The sequence below is a fragment of the Callorhinus ursinus genome, unplaced genomic scaffold (assembly GCF_003265705.2).
Source record: "Callorhinus ursinus isolate GAN/ISIS: 27379988/994484 unplaced genomic scaffold, GSC_fseal_2.0 scaffold1, whole genome shotgun sequence".
NCBI lineage: Eukaryota > Metazoa > Chordata > Mammalia > Carnivora > Otariidae > Callorhinus > Callorhinus ursinus.
Window position 1 is genome coordinate 56,326,314 of NW_027397063.1, and position 19,068 is coordinate 56,345,381.

Here is a 19,068-nt window from a genome sequence, read left to right on the forward strand (position 1 = left end):
GTAGATGATAGTAGAATGGCAGAGTCATAAAATCGTGGGGTTGAAGAGTCCCTTAAGGTCATCTAAGCCAATAACCCATCCTATACCTAAATCTCTTCTAAAACCTTCCTGCCAAGTGATCATCAAGGTGAGGCTAACATTTTCCTAGCAACAGATATGCTATTATCTTCCAGGGTAGATAATCTCATCACTTTCTGAAATTATATTACTCATTTATTTGTTTATTCAATTATTGTCTCTATCAGACTAGAACTCAAGTTCCACAAGGGTAAGGACTATCTTGCCTGTCAGGTATCCTCAGTGCCTAGCACAGAGGGGGCATACAATAAATATTCACTGAAATGAATGCATTCCATCTCAGGATAACTCCATCTATAAAATTCTTTTTTTTATACATCTATAAAATTCTTAAGTGATTTCCACACAATAGTCTTACATATGCAGAGATATCTGTAAAATCCCCCTTGCGTTTTCTCCAAGTTACATATCTCCAGTTGGTTAACAGTTCTTCATGAGATATAACTTTGGGATCCTTCACTATCCTGATTACTCTCTCAAATTCCCTTTTGTCTCTATCTCTTTTAATGTTCTTCTGCAATAACAGAAGGCAGTATTCCAACTTCGTGGCATCCTTCAACTAGAGAGGTCTGATCATCTCTCTTGTCCTGGGTCTCACAGTGTGACCCAAGATGGCACTTTGTTGAGGCCTACTTTCCTTTGTTGCCTCCTGTGTCTCTAACTGTCAGATAAGCGCCTTCCTTCCCAGTCCCTCTACCCCCTGCTTTGTTCTACTGCTTGGAACATCTCTCCTGTCTTAACTTGTACAGATAGAGTTTGAAAACCAAGCCCAAGACCTCACATTTTGGGGGGCGATTAAAATAATCCAGGACAAAAGACACAAGGTACTGAACTAGCACAGTGTGGCCAGAAAGGAAGAAACAAAACGAGAAACACACTCAAGGCATCATCAACAGAACTTGCAACTCATGGATTTAGTGACTGATAGCTCACTGTCTCAATGGATGCCTCTCCCTCCAGACTGCTTGTGAATTAGGAATCAATTCCCAGCTTCTCCCTACCTCAAGGCTTCTGAAGCAAGCATACCACATAGTCTTTTTAGTCTTTTATATGTATTTTTCCTAGTTCCAATATAAGCACATACTGAAAAAAATCAAAGGTAGCAAGATTTCGGCCTAGATGATGGAAAGAATGGTGGTCCCATTAACAGAGTTAGGAAATCCAGGGATACACTTTAAGCTGATAATGAAGCATTTGGTTTGGGACATGTTGAATTTGAGGGTGTCTAGAAGCAGTTGGACAACTTTTATTAGTACTATGGATTTGGAACACAATGCTGAAACATGGATTTGTGATTAACCAGTGAAGATACTTGCAGCTTTCTCAGACAGTGAGAATGTTGAAGATCACCTGGACTGAAAAACAGACATGGCTAAGAACAAAACCTTTAACACTGGCCTCCTATAATGGGTATTTGGAGGAAGAATCTCCCAGAAAGAGAGAGAGCTGTGCTCAGAGGGTATGAGGAAAACTTGATGAATTTAATGTTGGGTCAGCCAAATCTGCACATGATTGCAGAGAGCAGATAACATCAGTCACATCAAAAAGAGCAGAAGGCTCCCGGAGAACAAAAATTCTTAAGATGTGACTGAATTTGTCAATGAAGAGGTAGTCTCATAACCTTGAGGAGAATAATTCCAGTGAAGTTGGAGCCTGGGTGCAAGTTGCTAAGAAATAAGTTGAATTAATTGTAACAATGAAGTCAAAGCAGTAAATCTAGACTATTTTGAGAAGCTGTTATATGTGTAAAATAAAAAGAAATAAATCCATATAAGATTCATATGATCCATATAATCTTGGATATAATATGAGGTGAACTACCATTTCACTGTAATTTCCAACTGGCTTCAGAATTAGGTACTTTATAGGCCTTCTGACTGTATCAGGTATTCAGCAGATCTCATTATATTAAAAAGAAAAATGGAGGGTGCCTGGGTGGCTGAGTTGGTTAAGCGACTGCCTTCGGCTCAGGTCATGATCCTGGAGTCCCTGGATCGTGTCCCACATTGGGCTCCCTGCTCAGCAGGGAGTCTGCTTCTCCCTCTGACCCTCCCCCTTCTCATGGGCTCTCTCTCTTTCATTCTCTCTCTCTCAAATAAATAAATAAATAAAATCTTTAAAAAAATAAAAGAAAATAAAAAGAAAAATGGAAATAGATTTTTATGGATAGATTTAAATGAATTTGAATGGGGTTACATGTAGGGACGCCTGGGTGGCTCAGTCGGCTAAGTGTCTGTCTTCGGCTCAGGTCATGATCTCAGGGTCCTAGGATCAAGCCCCACATCGGGCTCCCTGCTCAGCGGGGAGCCTGCTTCTCCCTCGGCCTGCTGCTCTGCCTACTTGTGCTCTCTCTCTGTTAAATAAATAAATAAAATCTTTTTAAAAATGGGGTTACATGTATTTTCTTGGTTCCCTCTTAAGTGTCCAGTTATTAGATGTCTAATAATTTTCTTTGAGTTCAGTTCTCATCTAATTCTGCTCAGGCTGGATGGCAGGTCAAGCTCTTTGGACTTTAACCCAATGCAGATTCTGTTGGAATTACATGTCTTCCAATGCCATGGGGTGTGAACCTCTGGGAAGATTGTTTCCCCTCAGCCCTGGTCTCCACTGCACATAGACTGGCGGGATGTCAACTCTGGAAATGGCTTTATAGTTCTCCTTGTTCATTTTCCTCTATTTCATAGGTGAATAAACTGAGGCCCACAGTGGGGACATGACTTGTTCAGGTGCAGATTGTTACAGCATGACTGTAGTATGGTCTTTAGAGTCAGAGCTAGGATGGAATCCTGGATTCATTATTACCTAATTTTATGACATTAGACTAGGCTCTTCACTTTCTGAGCCTCAGTTTTCCCATCTGAAGATGGGGCTAATGATCATCACACCTGCTTCAGACAGTTGCTGTGTGACTGAATAACATGTGGAACATCTAGTCAGTACCTGGCACATGGTAGAAGCCCATAAAATGTTGATTCCCTCCCCGTTGTGCAAGTTTCTGTAGCCAATGTGACAGAAACAAAACTTAAGCAAACCCAGGTCTTCTAACTTCCAGGCCAGCACCCTTTTCATATATAGGGGTCTTCAAACTGAGGTATCCCTGGAGGTATGGGAAGATTTTCCGAGGGATACAAAGGCAGGGACAGTTTCTAGAGAGCTGACTTCCAGGTCCTCAAGTTCCATATGAATTGTTCCCTAAAATTGCTCTGATTATGCGCCTGCAGTTGAGAGTCTCATTTTCCTCCTCATATTTCACAATGATTTTTCTACTTTGTAGAAGACATTTCAAACTGAAGTTGCACATCGCCCCAAGGTGTTGAATCTCCTAAACAAAAAACCAAAATAAAGCAAAAAGGGACTTTGTGGCAATTCCTTTGGTCAGGACTCTATAAACTGCAACTCAATCTCATTTAGAGGTGCAGTTCCAATGAAATGTTACTGTTAGGTTTAGGACGATTATTAAAATTTGTGATAATGTAGTCTCTTTGCTCAATTGATTGATTCCAATAATTGTTTCAGTGCTCAGTGTAAAAGAAACTTTTCAACACTTAGACCTTTATGGTCACAAGAAATTTTTTAAACTTTAGTTCACACACATATATATTTTTGTTGGAGAATGATAGGGTGGTCGATAAAAGACTTCCGAATATAGAAATATGTCACATTAAATTAAAATCTGTGGAGGAAGTGGAATGGGAATACAAGTTCAAGGAGAAAAAGACCATATAAAATATTCAACTGTCAAAAAAGAGCTTGTTAGAAACTTTTAAAATGGATGAGGTGGGTAGCAAGGTACCCTCATATCTAAATGATATTATTGGCAAAACTTAAAAGAGTGATGAGATGGGCTTATTTATAATATGCTAGGAATTATATTTTTTGACTTCTATTTTTATGAAAAAATTTAAATGTCAACTTAAAAATGAATTAGAAAGAACATAATTTTTCAAAATTCTTTTAAGGGGTATGCCTAGACTACCCTGGAGAGGTCCACAGCCATTTCAGAATTGTTCCCTTATTGAGGGAGATTTTTCCTTTTTCTGATTTTCAAAAAGATAAACACACACACACACACACACACACACACACACACACACACACACGCAACATATCCCCAGGGCTCTAGGTCTTCTTCCTTTAACCCTACGTCCTCTCCTTTGGCCTTTAGGGGTATGTCTTTTGCTCCCAGCCCTGTAACTTTACACTTTACCCTTTTCAGCCCCAGTGCTTCCCCTCCCACCCAATTCCATACACACAGACTTGCCCATTTTCTTTTGAACTTTCTATTTCCTGTAAAGCTGTTGAAGTTGCTCCAGCCATCAGGAAACTATTGGCACCTTCCTTCATCTGTTGCTCCAACAATAATTCTGAACTTTCAGCATGCATCAGAATCACCTAGAGGGCTTGTTAAAACACAGATTACTGGGTCCCACCTCTAGAGTTTCAGATCTAGTATTTTGGGAAGGAGGCCAGAAAATTTGCATTTTTAACACTGCCAGGTGTTGCTGATGCTGTCGGTTTGGGGACCTCACTTTGAGAACCACTGCTGTATGCTAATGTCTGGTCAGCTCCCCAGACATCATGTCCAAAGCTAAGAGTGACACCAAAAGAGATATACCAGACAGAAGTGTATGAGATTTCTCAAGCAGATTTCTCATACAGTCTAAAATTTCTTCAGAATTGGATTGAGTTAGAGCAGAATTCAGAGCAAAAATGCCACAAATAGGAAAATATTGACAAAGTTTCATAGCATACACCAAAAAAAAAAAAAAAATAGAGGAACTTGCATTCATGGTGGATCTTCTATATACCAGGCATTTTTCTAGGCAGATTCTCACATCCTATCTCATTTAATCCTCACACCATTTTTTGCAATCTGATTATTATTATTTATCAAGTATTATACTATTTATATACTATATATTATACATAAATAACATTTATTACTTATTCTCTTTACCCATAAGAAAACTGAAGAGCTGAAAGGTTAAATCCATTAGAAATTGTCCTTTAAACTATACACTAATTTCAGGTGACCATACAGAAGAATGAAACAATCATCAATTTGTCAACCTGCTACTATAAGCAAGTAAATACTTCAAGAAAATTATGTGAAATCATTTCAAGAATCAATAAAAAACAGGCAGATCTTACTAAAGGATAAATGGTGGGTCCTACCCAGGTCATTCATCAATCAACAGAGAACAGAAGAGAATCTTCTGGCATCTTTTACCACCCACTACCCTTTACTGATTTTAAAAAAAAGGCACTGGATTTCATCAACCATAACTCAGTTCTTCCAACACTTTGGCAAAAAGAAACCACCAATAATAGTGTGTTATTTTAAAACAACATACATAAGACACAAAAGAGCATTAGATTATAGAATATTCTAGTATCCTAGAGAATGGGTTGATAAAGACTAATAATTAAAGAATGTTTTCCATTGCATGGAGAATTTGTATAGCGGTTGTGTGTGTGTGTGTGTGTCTGTGTGTGTGTGTGTGTGTGGTGTGTTCTCATATCATTATAAGTCTCAATTTCTGGAATCCAATACAAATTACCAGGCATGCAAAAAGGCAGGATATCTTAACCCCTAAATAACCCCCTGTATTTATCAAAAGATATATAAATCAAAACTAACCCAGAACTGACATAGATTTTATAATTATTGGATAGAAATATTAAAAAGACATTCCATAGGTTCAAAAATTTAAGTAGAGATATGGAAGTTATATATTAAAAAAGATCAAATCAAACTTTTTTTATTTTTTTAAAGATTTTATTTACTTATTTGAGAGAGTGAGCAAGCACAAATGGGGGGAGAGGCAGAGAGAGGGAGAAGCAGACTCCCCGCTGAGCAGGGAGCCCCATGTGGGGCTCTATCCCAGGACCCTGGGATCATGACTTGAGCTGAAGGCAGATGCTTAACAAACTGAGCCACCCAGGCACCCCCAAATCAAAATTGTAAAGATTGAAAGTATAATGTGTGAGATGAAAAATACAATGGATGTGATTAAAAGCTGATTAGATGTTGCCAAAGAAAAGATTAGTGAATTTGAAGACATAGCAATAGCAACTGCCCAAAACTAAACAAAGAGAGAAAAGAGAACTGAAAAAATATGATGGAGCATCAGTGGGCTGTGGACAATTTAACAGTAATTGGACTTCCTGAAGGAGAGAAGTGGGATGAACAGAAAAATATTTGAAGAAATAATGGCCAAAATTGCTCCAAATTTGATGAAAACTATAAACCCATTGGTCCAAAAAGCATGGCAAATCCTAAGCACAAGACACATAAAAACTCATAATAAATTGTTCAAAACCAGTGATTAAGAGAAAAAAGACATCAGACATGTTATATAGAAACAAAGATAAGAATTCCAAATTTCTTGTTGGAAACAATACAAGTGAAAAGAAAGTGTAACAACATCTTTAAGGTACTGAAAGGGAAAAAAATAACTGTCAACCTAGAATTCTCTATCAGGGAAAATATCTTCCAAAAACAAAGGTGGACTTACACTCTTGGTGGGAATGCAAACTGGTGCAGTCACTCTGGAAAACAGTATGGAGTGTCCTCAAAAAGTTAAAAATAGAACAACCCTATGATCCAGCAATTGCACTACTAGGTATTTACCCAAAGGATACAAAAGTACTGATTTGAAGGGGTACATGCACCCTGATGTTTATAGCAGCATTATCAACAATAGCCAAATTATGGAAAGAGCCCAAATGTCCATCGACTGATGAATGAATAAACATGTGGTATATATGTACAATAGAATATTACTCAGCCATCAGAAAGTATGAAATCTTGCCATTTGTAATGACATGGATGGAACTAGAGGGTATTATGCTAAGTGAAATAAGTCAGTCAGAAAAAGAAAAAATACCATATGATTTCACTCATATGTGGAATTTAAGAAACAAAACAAATGAACATGTGGGGGAAAAAGAGAGAGAGGCAAACCAGGAAACAGACTTAACTATAGAGAACAAACTGAGGATCGCTGGAGGGGAAGTGGATGGAGCGGGGCGGAGGGTGGGCAGAGGGAGGATGGGTTAAATGGGTGATAGGTTAAGGAGGGCACCTATTGTGATGAGCACTGGGTGTTGTATGTAAGTGATGAATCACTAAATTCTACGTCTGAAACAAATATTACACTGTATGTTAACTAACTTGAATTTAAATAAAAACTTGACCACAAAAACAAAGGTGGAATAAAGAATTTTTCAGACGTACAAAAGCTGGAGTTGGAAGAATTCATCATTGGCACACCCTCACTATAAGAAATAAGATTTCTATTTCTACCTTTCCAATCCAGAAGCCTTTTATTTCTTTTTCTTGTTTTATTGCACTGGGTAGAAACTCCAGAACAGACATCCTTGTCTTGTTCCTGATCTTTGTAAATAGTTCTTTTATCTGATTCTCTTTAGTTATCCATTTTGAATATACTATTTCATGTAAGGATCATACCAATTTTTTTCCCTAGGTGGAAGGCAAATAAGAATCTGAGGATAGAAACTGCAGAAGACAAAACATGACTTGACATTAAAAAAAAAACAGAATAAAAACAAAAACAAAAATATACTTTCTAACATGAGAACCATTAAGAAATGGAAATGGTTGAAATGGAGAAAATACCTTTCTTGAAGTTCCAGAGAACCACATGCTATAAATAGTGTAGTAGTAGTTTTCATCCTACATGGGAAAAGAAACCAGTTGACTTCTGCAGTTTCTGCTGTTTCCTTATGGGTTGTGATGATCCTGTGATAATCTGAGGCCGTGTGATGTTGTCTCAAAGAAGGAAAATTATAAACAAACTATGTATTTCAATGCTTATGTACATTATGTACTTACGTACAATGTTATGTATAGGCAATCCAATATACCACAATTTTTTCCGAGTTTCTCTATAGTTTATTAAAGGCAAAAATTTCTGTAGCTTTGTTCTTCAACTTATTAACTAGATTCCATCTTTCTTTTAAAAGATGTTATTTTTTATAGAGCAGTTTAGGTTCGCAGTAAAATTGAGAGGAAGATTTAGAAAATTTCCATATACTCCCTACCTCCACACATGTATAGGCCCCCCCTTCCCCATTATCAACATCCCCCAGCAGAGTGCTACATTTGTTATAATTGATGAGCCTACACCGACACATCATACTCACCCAAAGTCCATAGTTTTACATTAGGGTGCATCTTGGTGTTGTATAATCTATGCATTTGGATATACCACTCTTTTTTACAGAAATATGTTCAAACTGTGTTTATTTTTTTCTTTATTTTTTTATTTTATTATGTTATGTTAATCACCATACATTGGGCAAACTGTGTTTAAAATGCCCTCTTGAAATTATTTTCAGGGAGTCTTTAGCAGCTAACTCATTGTAAATTCTCAATGTTCCACTGCTCAGTAAAGAAGTTCCATTGCACAAAGTGTTGTACCTGCTAGGATTCATGAAGTTGCTGGAAGAAATTCTGGTGTTCTGATGATACTGGGTGGGTGTTTGTTTATTTGCTTTGGTGGGTGTCTCTCTGACCTCTTTAGGTCAGTGGGAAAAGAACAAAGGCCTCTCCTCTTCCTGATTACACCACCAGGAAGCCCCAGGTAGCTGAAATGAGAATGCTTCAAGATACAGGAATAGATACATTCCCATAGAGAAAATAGGACAAACAACCAATTAAGCTCTGAACACCGGAGGAAAGACCAACCTAACAGCCCTGGAAACCAAGCCAGTAAAGTAAATGAGGCCTGCAAAAGATTTGTAGTGAGTGTCAAACTTAAATCTGGGTTGATATCCCAGATAATTTGGTAATAATTAATAATGGATGAAATTTAGGTAGATTGGGATTCCATTTGTACCTCCTTGTTCGTATTTTCTTCTTTAAGAATTAATACAGGCAAAGGTACATAATTAAAAGTCAATCTCCCCTTTTACCTAATCACTGTAACCTTAATCAAGTCTGGTACCCAGAGGCAACTATCGTCACCAGTTTCTGATGTCTCCTCCCAGAGATAATCTGTGAATATATAAAATGGGGGTGGTGGGGGGTGGGGTGGGGGCATAACTGCAACACAGTGGACACACTGTTCTCTACTTCGCATTTATCTTTTCACAATGTATCTCTGAGAAATGTCCTATTTGTACATAGAGTTCTGCTCCATTTTTTTTAAACAGCAGCATGGTTTCCATTGTGTGGAAATACAATTATTTATTGACCAGTCTGAAAATGATGGATATTTAGATCCTTTCTAGTCTGTTGCTAGCATTTTTCCGCTTTTTAAAAAAGTGTGCACCTTAATGATGCCTTTTAATGAATGTGCTCAATAAAATGGATCAGCTGGGAAATAATACTTCATACCTATCAAATTAGCTCAAATAGGTTAGAATACTTTATTAAAGGGACTATGGAAAAACAGGCAAACTGATTGGTTCTAAGAATATATACATATTTGTTGAAGTATCATTGCGATTATTCTCAAACATTGCCATTCATCAAAATTTCTTTAGAGTTTTCTCTCAAAACACAGATGCTTGGGTTCCTTCTCAGAAATTCTGATTTAGAAAGACTGAGTTAAGTTCTCTATACCTAGAAGCAGAGTTGAAAGAACCACTCTACTATCCTAACCCCAGGCTCAGATGTGCACATATTGGCAGCAGCTACCCACACTCCAAAATTAGTTCTTAGAAAAAAATGGCCTTTATAGACCTTGCCTCATGAATTCAGTCTTATTAAGGGATGATATACCTCACTCTCCTGTTATTACACATTAAAAAATTTTATGGAAAAAAAAACACAAAGTTGATCTATTTACATAAATCTTGATTGTTAATTATCTTTGCCAAAGTTTAATATATAGTTTCAATGCCTATGTACACAATAGCTTGGTTCTTTTTCCACTTAGCTTTATTGCAGATGCACATTTGGATACACAAATAGATCATGAAGTTATTATTTTAATAGTTCTGTGTTTACGTTGTTTTACCTTATATTTTGCAAAACGTCCTTGAGACAGGGCATTTGGGTTATGCCCAGTTTTTCCCTATTATAAATGGTACAGATTTAATATCATTATTCACAAACTTTTTAAAATCATTTCCTTATGCATTACTAAAAAAAGCAGTTGTACATGAAAGGCATAAACAGTTTTAATACTTTTGCCTGTAGAGATTGCCATACAGAAAGATTCTAAGTCATTGTGTTCTGCAGAATGGACCAGTATGCCTGCCTTCCCATAAGCCCCTCCAGTAAGGGCTCTTATTCCTTTCATTTTAATCTAGTAAGTATTGTTTTATTTCATACCTAAAGAATTTATTGAACGTATTTATAAAAATGGTTTTATTTGTTTTGTTTGTTTATTATAATGGTTTAAGTTGACTCTGGCACCAGACCTGCCTGGGCTCAAATTCTTGCTCTGACATACGACTTTCACTAAGTTACTTACTTTCTTTGTGCCTCAGTACTTTATGTTAAAAATGGCAACAATGAGGGGCACCTGGGTGGCTCAGTTGGTTAAGCGCCTGCCTTTGGCTCAGGTCATGATCCTGGGGTCCTGGGATTGAGCCCCATATTAGGCTTTCTGCTCAGTGGAGAGCCTGCTTCTCCTTCTTCCTCTGCCACTCCCCTGGCTTGTGCTCTGTCACTCTCTCTGTCAAATAAATAAATGAAAGTTTTTAAAAATGGCAACAAAACCATTTTGTGAAGATTAAATAAATTGGATCCTGGGACACCTGGGTGGCTCAGTCAGTTGGGCGTCTGCCTTTGGCTCAAGTCATGATCCCAGAGTTCTGGGATAGAGCCCCGCGTTGGGCTCCTTGCTCAGCGGGAACCCTGTTTCTCCCTCTGCCTGCAGCTTCCCCTGCTGTGCTCTCTCTCTCTCTGACAAATAAATGAATAAAATCTTCTAAAATAAATAATAAATAAATAATACCACTGTTGCTGGTATTTGATAAGCACCATTTAACAGCAGACCATCGTAAGTGTCCATGAATGCCAGGAACAGTGTTAGGCTCCAGAAAGAAACCTGTAAACACCCCAGATACAGAAACAGTTTCTAGCTCACAAAGCTCACAGACTATTGGTGATACAGGCAATTCCATTATGGATAATAGGCATGTGAGAAGGGAACATGGGAAATTCTTCTAACCTGAATGTTTGATTTTTGCATCAGAGGAGGTAAGCTACACAAATAGTCTGAAACGTTGGTTTGAGGTTATATTTTTTCTCATGTGAACTATTTAGTCGCTGTCATAGTCTCCTTGCCCATGCAGTGTAAGTATTTATTACTGATGTGTAGATCTATGTTTTTAATTTATAAAAGCAATGCTTATCCTGCTCAAGACACACTGGCATGCTCCATCCTCAGAGACACTGATGTGTTGTTCTCTCTGCCTGGAAAGCTCTTCTCCCAGGATCCACATGGCGTGTTCCCTCTCCTCTCTCAAGTCTGCTCAAATGCCACCTTCTGTGGCAGGTCTTCCCTATCACCCTACTTAAAATTGCAAACTTCATCCCCAGGACTCTGTTCTTCCCTGATTTATTTTTATCCTTCGTACATTTCACTTCTGTACTAGAAAACTTATTTTATTTTCAGTCTCCACCATTAGAGCTTAAAACCCACAGAGTTAGGAGTTTTGTCTATTTTATTCTTCACTAGATCCCCAATATTTAAAATAGTGTCCAGCACTGAGTAGGTGCTCAACAAATATTTGTTGAGTAGATGAATTGTCATTTACACGAATGACATTAATATCATTATGTATCATTGTGGAACTTATGTTCTCATTGGATGATACATCTTAGGTATCTTTTCGTGTAAGTACCATACATATGACTGTATAATTGTCCAAAGTAGCATAAACCATAGTTTTTTTTAGCTTTTCATTAATAGACATTTGAATCATTTCCAATTTGTTGCTATCACAAACCCTGCTGTAATAAATAATATATATTTATACAAGTGTGGTTTTCTTGTAGGAGTTGAATATTGAGCTTTTGTCCATTATATTTATTGCAAATATTTTTCTATTGCTTACATTTTTATGTTCCTCATGTGGTAAAAACTTCAAACTGAAAATGAAAATAAATCTCCCTCTCTATTCCCCCAGTTCTCCTTGTTTCTCACATATCTCAGACATAGTGCATATAACAAGCTATGTAACTGAAGCAAAAGTTTTCGTGAAGAATATTTTCCTTACTACATTCAGTATACTTTGATGCCTTCTGTTCTGTTCTATTAATTTCATTAGAAAAATGCTTATAGAGACCTTTTAAATTGATTTTAAGTCATGAGTTCATTGAGACCCGCCGTATGAGCAGCTCTGTCCTTCTCCCCTACCCTGTGCTGAGCTAGCCTATGGAAGCAGGCACCTGTTTGAGTTTCCCTGTTTGGCAAGCCGGTAGCCTATCAGAACTGAGACCTCCCTTGAACCCCTGCCCAATTAAGTAAGGTCTAGCTTACTTTTCCCAAGAGTTGAGACCCAGCCACCCTACCTGCCAAAAATGAACAGATGGTCTCGGACTAAGCTGCTGTTACAGATGGCAACTGCCTGACTTTGAATGTCACTGTCCGTCACCATGCCTTGTCCGCCAGATTGATATTAGCCCCACTCAGACCCAATCTCCCTTGATAAACAGGGGTATCATTTTAAGACTGTTGGCTCATTTCCATGTTGATACTTAAGGGAGTTCACGCTGTAGGATGGAACTGTTTCCAGGTATTGCTAGTACTTAAAGTCAGGAAGGGACAGAATCATAACTTTCAAAGTTCTGTTTATTCAAATCCCTGCCCAGCCTGAGTTTGGAGGTACAGGGGAAAAATGGAAAAGTGCTGCTAGGATCTAAATAGAGTTGGCGCTCTGGCGAAATGGACTAAATTCAGGACAGAACTCTGGGCAAGCAGGACGAGGTCAAGTACAGATGGGTACACGTGGTATGCTGGAGTAGGCAGTAGCAGAGTGGACACTTGGGTTGCTGATGCCCACCTGAGACTCACAACAAATGACAAGACTGTGTTTAGGCCCCTCTAGTTGATGGGGCTATTCTCCTGTCTTGGTCAAGATCAGCTCAAGAACAGAGTGACTCTAAGCCTGTAGATTAGGAGCATCCATGCCTATAGCTGAGAGTACTAGGTCATGCAGGGACTCGTAGGAAATAATCAAGGAGAAAGACTCCTTAACTCCTACATTCAATCCAGCAGAGAGCACAATTCCTCTCCTTGACATTTGACTCAGGACCTGTGGGGAGATCATATTGCGTAAATACTTTAAATGCAAATTGATATGACCAGGACTTGAGCAGATCAGATCAGACAAGCAGATTTTTCTCAATTAGGAAAAAAAAGAAACATGTTCTATTCCTGGAAAGGGTTTCCTGAAGGGTGGGCTTATTCACTCACTCACCCAATCATTTATTCATGTATTACATGGGACGCGCTTCCTCACAGCTCTCTCTTGTGTCACTCCTGAGCGGTCAGATGCGCGCATTCCCCTACTTTCTGTCTCTTTGGCTGTCACAGGCAGGGTTAAGGTACTTGTACAGTAACTGAAATACACAATTTCTTAGGCAAAATTGTTTGACTTTAGTGTCAGTGGGGCCCTGATGACCAATGAAAAGTGCTGTAGAAGTCAGTTCTACATGAAGAGTTTGTTAATTATGCTTTTCTCTGTTGGGCAGGTGACTCCCTATATGGCAGCACAATACAGATACAGATGATGACAAGCTCCTGAAAAAGGAGATTGTAGGAGGTGAAAATATTCAATACCTAAACCCAGATGCCAGCAAAGATGACTGTCCTTCTAGATTTAAGAACTATCTGACCCCACACCCTGCTTCCTGCCTACATTCTATGGAAGCAGCTCTGCCCTCTGCCATCCTGCGGTACCAGGGGCAGGAAGCTCATATTGTCATAGTCACCTGGCTGCAGTCTGATTTCCAGTGTCTCAATTTCATCTCACCTTTGGCAGCTCTCCTTTCCCTGTGTTCTGTCCAACCCAATGTGGAGCTCAGTTCTGTCTCTCTCTCTCTCTTTTGTGATATCTTCCTTCTCTCCCCCACCTCCCCAAATCTCACATGAGACATTTGAGTATGCAGTAGAATCCTCTGAAGATTTGGGGTGAAATGGAGGCTTATACAGACACTAGATATTGCTTATCCTCCTCCCTTCTTCTCTCCCTTTGGCTCCCCAACCCAAACTCAAGGACCCTCAGCCTGGGGGTAGGAGAGATGTTGGTGCTTACTTAAGCTCATTAAAGCTGCCTAAAAGCTAAAGCAAAGAGTCCCTTTCTGCAATTAGCAGCACCCAACAACTGATAGAGGTTTGGCCTTTCAATCTTTCTTTCTATCCTTCCTTTATGAATTGGAACAGTTCATGCCACCCTGTAAAAGGGGGGGGAAATGGTCAGTTGGGGATATTTTTTAAAACTCATGCTAATATAGATAAACCGTATTTAGTTGTTAATGGATTACATATGGTCATAGTTATTACACTTAAAAAATATAAATTTTTGGTATAGACAACTGCAAAGAGCAAAACTAAAATTGGCTCATAATTTTCCCAGATTGTCTCTGTTGATATAATACCCAGATTTTGATGATTTCTTTTTCTGCTACCTTCCTTTTCCAAGCTTGCCAGAATTATAGGGTATTCATTGGTAAGGAGAGATGGTACCTTGACCCAATTCTTGGCACCAGGTTGAGGGACCACAGATCCTGAGCTGGATCGGCAGTAGGACCCAAAACACCAAATCGCAAATCAGGAGCTGGCTGAGGTAAGGCAATGGCACAATTAAAAGTGGAAATTCTGTGAGAAAAGGGTGGAATTTAAATGTGGTCCTGGGGAGTTTGGGTGGCTCAGTTGGCTAAGTTTCTGACTTTGATTTTGGCTCAGGTCAAGGTCTCAGGGTTGTGAGATGGAGCCCCGTGTTGTGCTCTGTGCTGGGCATGGAGCCTGCTTAAGATTCTCTCTCTCCCTTTGCCCTCCCCCCCTGCTAAAAAAATGGTGGTCCAGGGACAGAATTTAAGACAATCGTAGAAGATGTCAGGCCCAAGAAAGGACAAGCTATGGGAATCAAGATCTGAGGGAAACTCTTAGATCTAAGCAGGAAGGGTTGCAAAGAGACCAGGGAGGAGAACCAGAGTGATGTCATAGAACCAGATGACATGGTTCAAGGGAGGCGGGGGGGGGGGGGGTTTGCCATGACAGAGTTCATCCTCCAGAGGGTGGATATCTGTTGGTCCAGAAAGCCTGGGGCTTTGTGGGCAACTGCTGATACCACACTCAGTCAGGTGGTGGTCACTGTGGTTAGTGGAATCCAGGACCCCTTGACTCTATGAAATGCTATTGGTAGACTCATAATAGGCAAGCCAGGATCATTAAGGATGGCTAGGAGGTCAGTCTGTATTCTTCAGTCTCTGAGGCCTAGGTAAGTTTAAAGTCCAGATGCCAAGAATAGCAGCTGGGTTATAAACGATTTGAGCTGAGTTTTCTGTTACTTGCATCCAAAGCACTCAAACTAACTCGTGTGTGTGTGTGTGTGTTAATGTATATAGATGTATAAAACAAATTCTGAATGGTTATAGAAGCAATGTTAAAAGTTGTTATCATAAAGGAAATTATGAATGATTTTATTTTTTGCCTTGTCCATATTTTCTCTTCTTTTTTAATTTAAACAGTGAATTTGTCATATCAGCCAAAGTTCCTGCAAGCTTGAAGCTGACCAAGGCTGATTTAGATGGAAGAGGAACTAGTGAGAAGATATTTGGAACTCACAAAACCATTCGGCAACCTGTAAAGACAAGTTTGGAAGGAAGGTAGTTACCAGGGAGCCCAAACCACACCTTGTCCTTACCAGAACCATTCTGGTAAGGACACTGCTGTTGCCTTAACCCCCGGCCACCACAGCTCACAGTGCTGTCCAGTTTTAATTGCTGGAAGCTCTCTGCCTTCTCCTGTCTCCAAAATGGATACCTGACTCTTTTTGACGATAGTCCCTGCTTCAAAGTTCAGGGAGTTCACACCTGTTTGACCAAGCTTAGGATACTTTCCCATGCCCAAGGATGAAGGAGCTAGAAAGTGAGGATCTTAACTTACAGCTTCTATAGTGAAAGGCAAATCATGCTCCTGCCAAGACTCATAGGTAGGCAAGGGGTGCCTGGGTGTCTCAGTTGTTGGGTGTCTGCCTTCGGCTTGGGTCATGATCCCAAGGTCCTTGGATTAGGCCCCGCATTGGGCTCCCTGCTCGGTGGGAGGCCTTCTTCTCCCTCTCCCACTCCCCCTGCTAGTGTTCCCTCTCTTGCTGTGTCTCTCTCTGTCAAATAAATAAATAAATAAAATCTTTTAAAAAATGTATAAGACTCATAGGTAGGCAAAATAAAAATAAAAAAATTCCTTTACTTTTGTAAAATTTTTGAAAAAGTAATAAAGTAAAACAAAAGAGCCCAATGCATACCTAACCAAATCAAACCAAACCAAACCAAAATAAAAGTTTAACATAAATGTAAGTGCTTTAATAAAGATCACTAATTTTTTAAATAGGAAAAATGGATGCACACATATTTGACACATCTGAGGAAAAAAATTTTATGAAGCCATCTGAATTTATGTACCTTTCATATTTGAAACACATTCATCTCATATTTTATGGTTTCCTCGCCAAAAGTTCCATTCAGAATACCTGTCATTTTGTCAATCTTTTTGATGAATTTAATGTTACTAGAAGCTATTTATTCTAATGTACCAACAGGTAAATTAGATACAGTAAATTACATATAGTCTAATAGTCTGGTAAATTAGATATAGTCTGTCTCTCAGCCTTAGCGCCATCTTCTTGGAAACCTCTGCACCATGAGAGCCAAGTGGAGGAAGAAGCGAATGCGCAGGCTGAAGCGTAAAAGAAGAAAGATGAGGCAGAGGTCCAAGTAAACCGCTAGCTTGTGCACCCATGGAGCCACAGGAGCAGAAATAAGGAAAGCCAGAGGCCAGGGACGCTGGTACCAATTGTTGGACTGCATGCCTACTTTCTAGAGCTTGATTCAAGGGCTCTAGACCATCGCCATCTGATCGCAACGACCACCTTTGAAGAGACCTTCCTTGTTCGTACCAAAACAGTCCCTTTTAGTCCTTTGCCCTGGACCTGTGACTTTTGGGACTAATTCTGTTTTCATTTGTGGCTGGATGTAACACGTGTACAATAAATCATCTCTTCTGCTGTCTTAGCTGAAGAAAAAAAAATTAGGTATAGTCTGATGTTTTAAGCAGCTGAGCTTCCTATAAGCATTGTTAGTGGAATAACAAAGAGTGCTTCTTCATGCATATATTTTTTGTTACCAAATATAGAATTTTTTAGATTGCCAAGAATAATATGTACTCAATGATACATTTACTAGCATTAGCAATAACTATATTTAAACAAGCAATTTAAAGCAAGGCTTGAAGAAATCCAAAGACTTAAGTACAATTAAATATATTTGTCTTTATCTCCTTCAGATTTTCTCTCCTATATTTTCTGAATACAAGCACCAGAACAATTTTCTTTAAATGCCAATTCCATCATGTTATTTACACGTATAAAGTATTTCAGTATTTCTCTATGCCTTCAACAAAAATCCAGATTCCTGAGCTGGCATTAAGATTTCTCTTCAATGTGGCAGCCCCAAATCTATCCTTCCCCAGTTGCATCTACTACTGTTTCCCCACATGAACCTATAGTTAAAGCCAAATGGGTCACAGAGCAAGCTTTGTACTTTCTTGCCTCTGTACTTGTGTTTATACCATCTTCCTCACAAAAAAAAAAAACTTTCACCAGTTTTTCTTACCCATAATCAATTTTACCTCTCTCTAATAATGAGTTCTCATGTTCTGTATGAAAAGCCTGTTTTCCTAGCCCGGTTGAGTCCATCATTTGAATTCCTATAGCAAAAACAATCCGACTTTCCAGTTCTTAATGGAGATATCAGGTTGTGAGGGGTGTCACCCTTTGTTACCACTAATCATTAAAGCAGGAGATCATAATTTTTAAAATAACCAATTAGAAGAAGCAATTTTATGATTCTCTCCCACATTAGCACCGCTGTCCATCACTTGAGTCTTCATAGGCTTTCTGGATGGGGAGCTACTTCTATAGGACTGGTGATTAGACGCAACCAAGGGTCTGCCTAGGAGTGTGTCCACTTGTATGATTCTAAGTGCAGAAGCTCATCATTCACTCAGCCTGTCCTTTAGCCCGATACTTATGGATCATGTTAGAGAACCGGAGTCTTGTGGGAACATTGAGAGCCTCATGCAGGGATGAAGGGGAGGGGAGGAACTTTGAGATGACTCTAAATCTATAATGAGCCTAGTAGGGCCCTCTGGGGTGGAGATGTTAGGGATTTAATTACAGTTTGGGTGTGGAGACATGTAGGAAGTTAACACAAAGCTTCCAGAACATGGAGGGGTGGAGGGATGGTAGAGATCACTTTGTAACTAAAAAAACCTTGTTTGGGAAAACACAAGAGATCATCCTCATCTCCATTCCTGGTTAGTTAGGGACTCCCAGAAATAGTTGGGTGGAATTTGAGAGTGGTCAGATTTCCCAAAATTGAAGGTGACAGCAGAGCCAGAGAAATGCCATTTTTACCATTATTGACTATTCTATTTCAGACAGGTGTGACCTTGGGACAACATGGGTTATATTCAGATGTGTTTGTCATTTTCAGGCACACAAAAATGACAGATAAAAATAGTTGCATTTAGATGAAGGGGTTATGGGTAATTTTTGTGGTAATAGTTTAATAACAAATATTATTATTAATCTGTTACCACAAAATTAAGAAATATTAAAAATATGAAAATGTTATTAAACTGTTATCATAAAATTTATGTATAATAGACATTTATATATATGTATATACGTGTATAGTTACACATGTGTTCCCATTGGTCCAGGACCAATTTCTGACTGGTCACTCCATGGGTCAATGACAGCTTCCACACTAGGGACGGTTGG

The 19,068-nt window shown here is 38.9% G+C and overlaps 1 long non-coding RNA gene across 1 annotated transcript in view; it reads left to right on the plus strand.

The window, feature by feature from the left end:
* LOC141373007 (uncharacterized) overlaps positions 1-19,068 on the plus strand; it is a 69,864-nt gene that overhangs the window by 22,234 nt on the left and 28,562 nt on the right. Inside the window, exons 2-3 of the long non-coding RNA XR_012378620.1 lie at positions 14,707-14,850; positions 15,755-15,892. This is a non-coding gene — a long non-coding RNA (uncharacterized lncRNA). The remainder of the gene's footprint in view (positions 1-14,706; positions 14,851-15,754; positions 15,893-19,068) is intronic.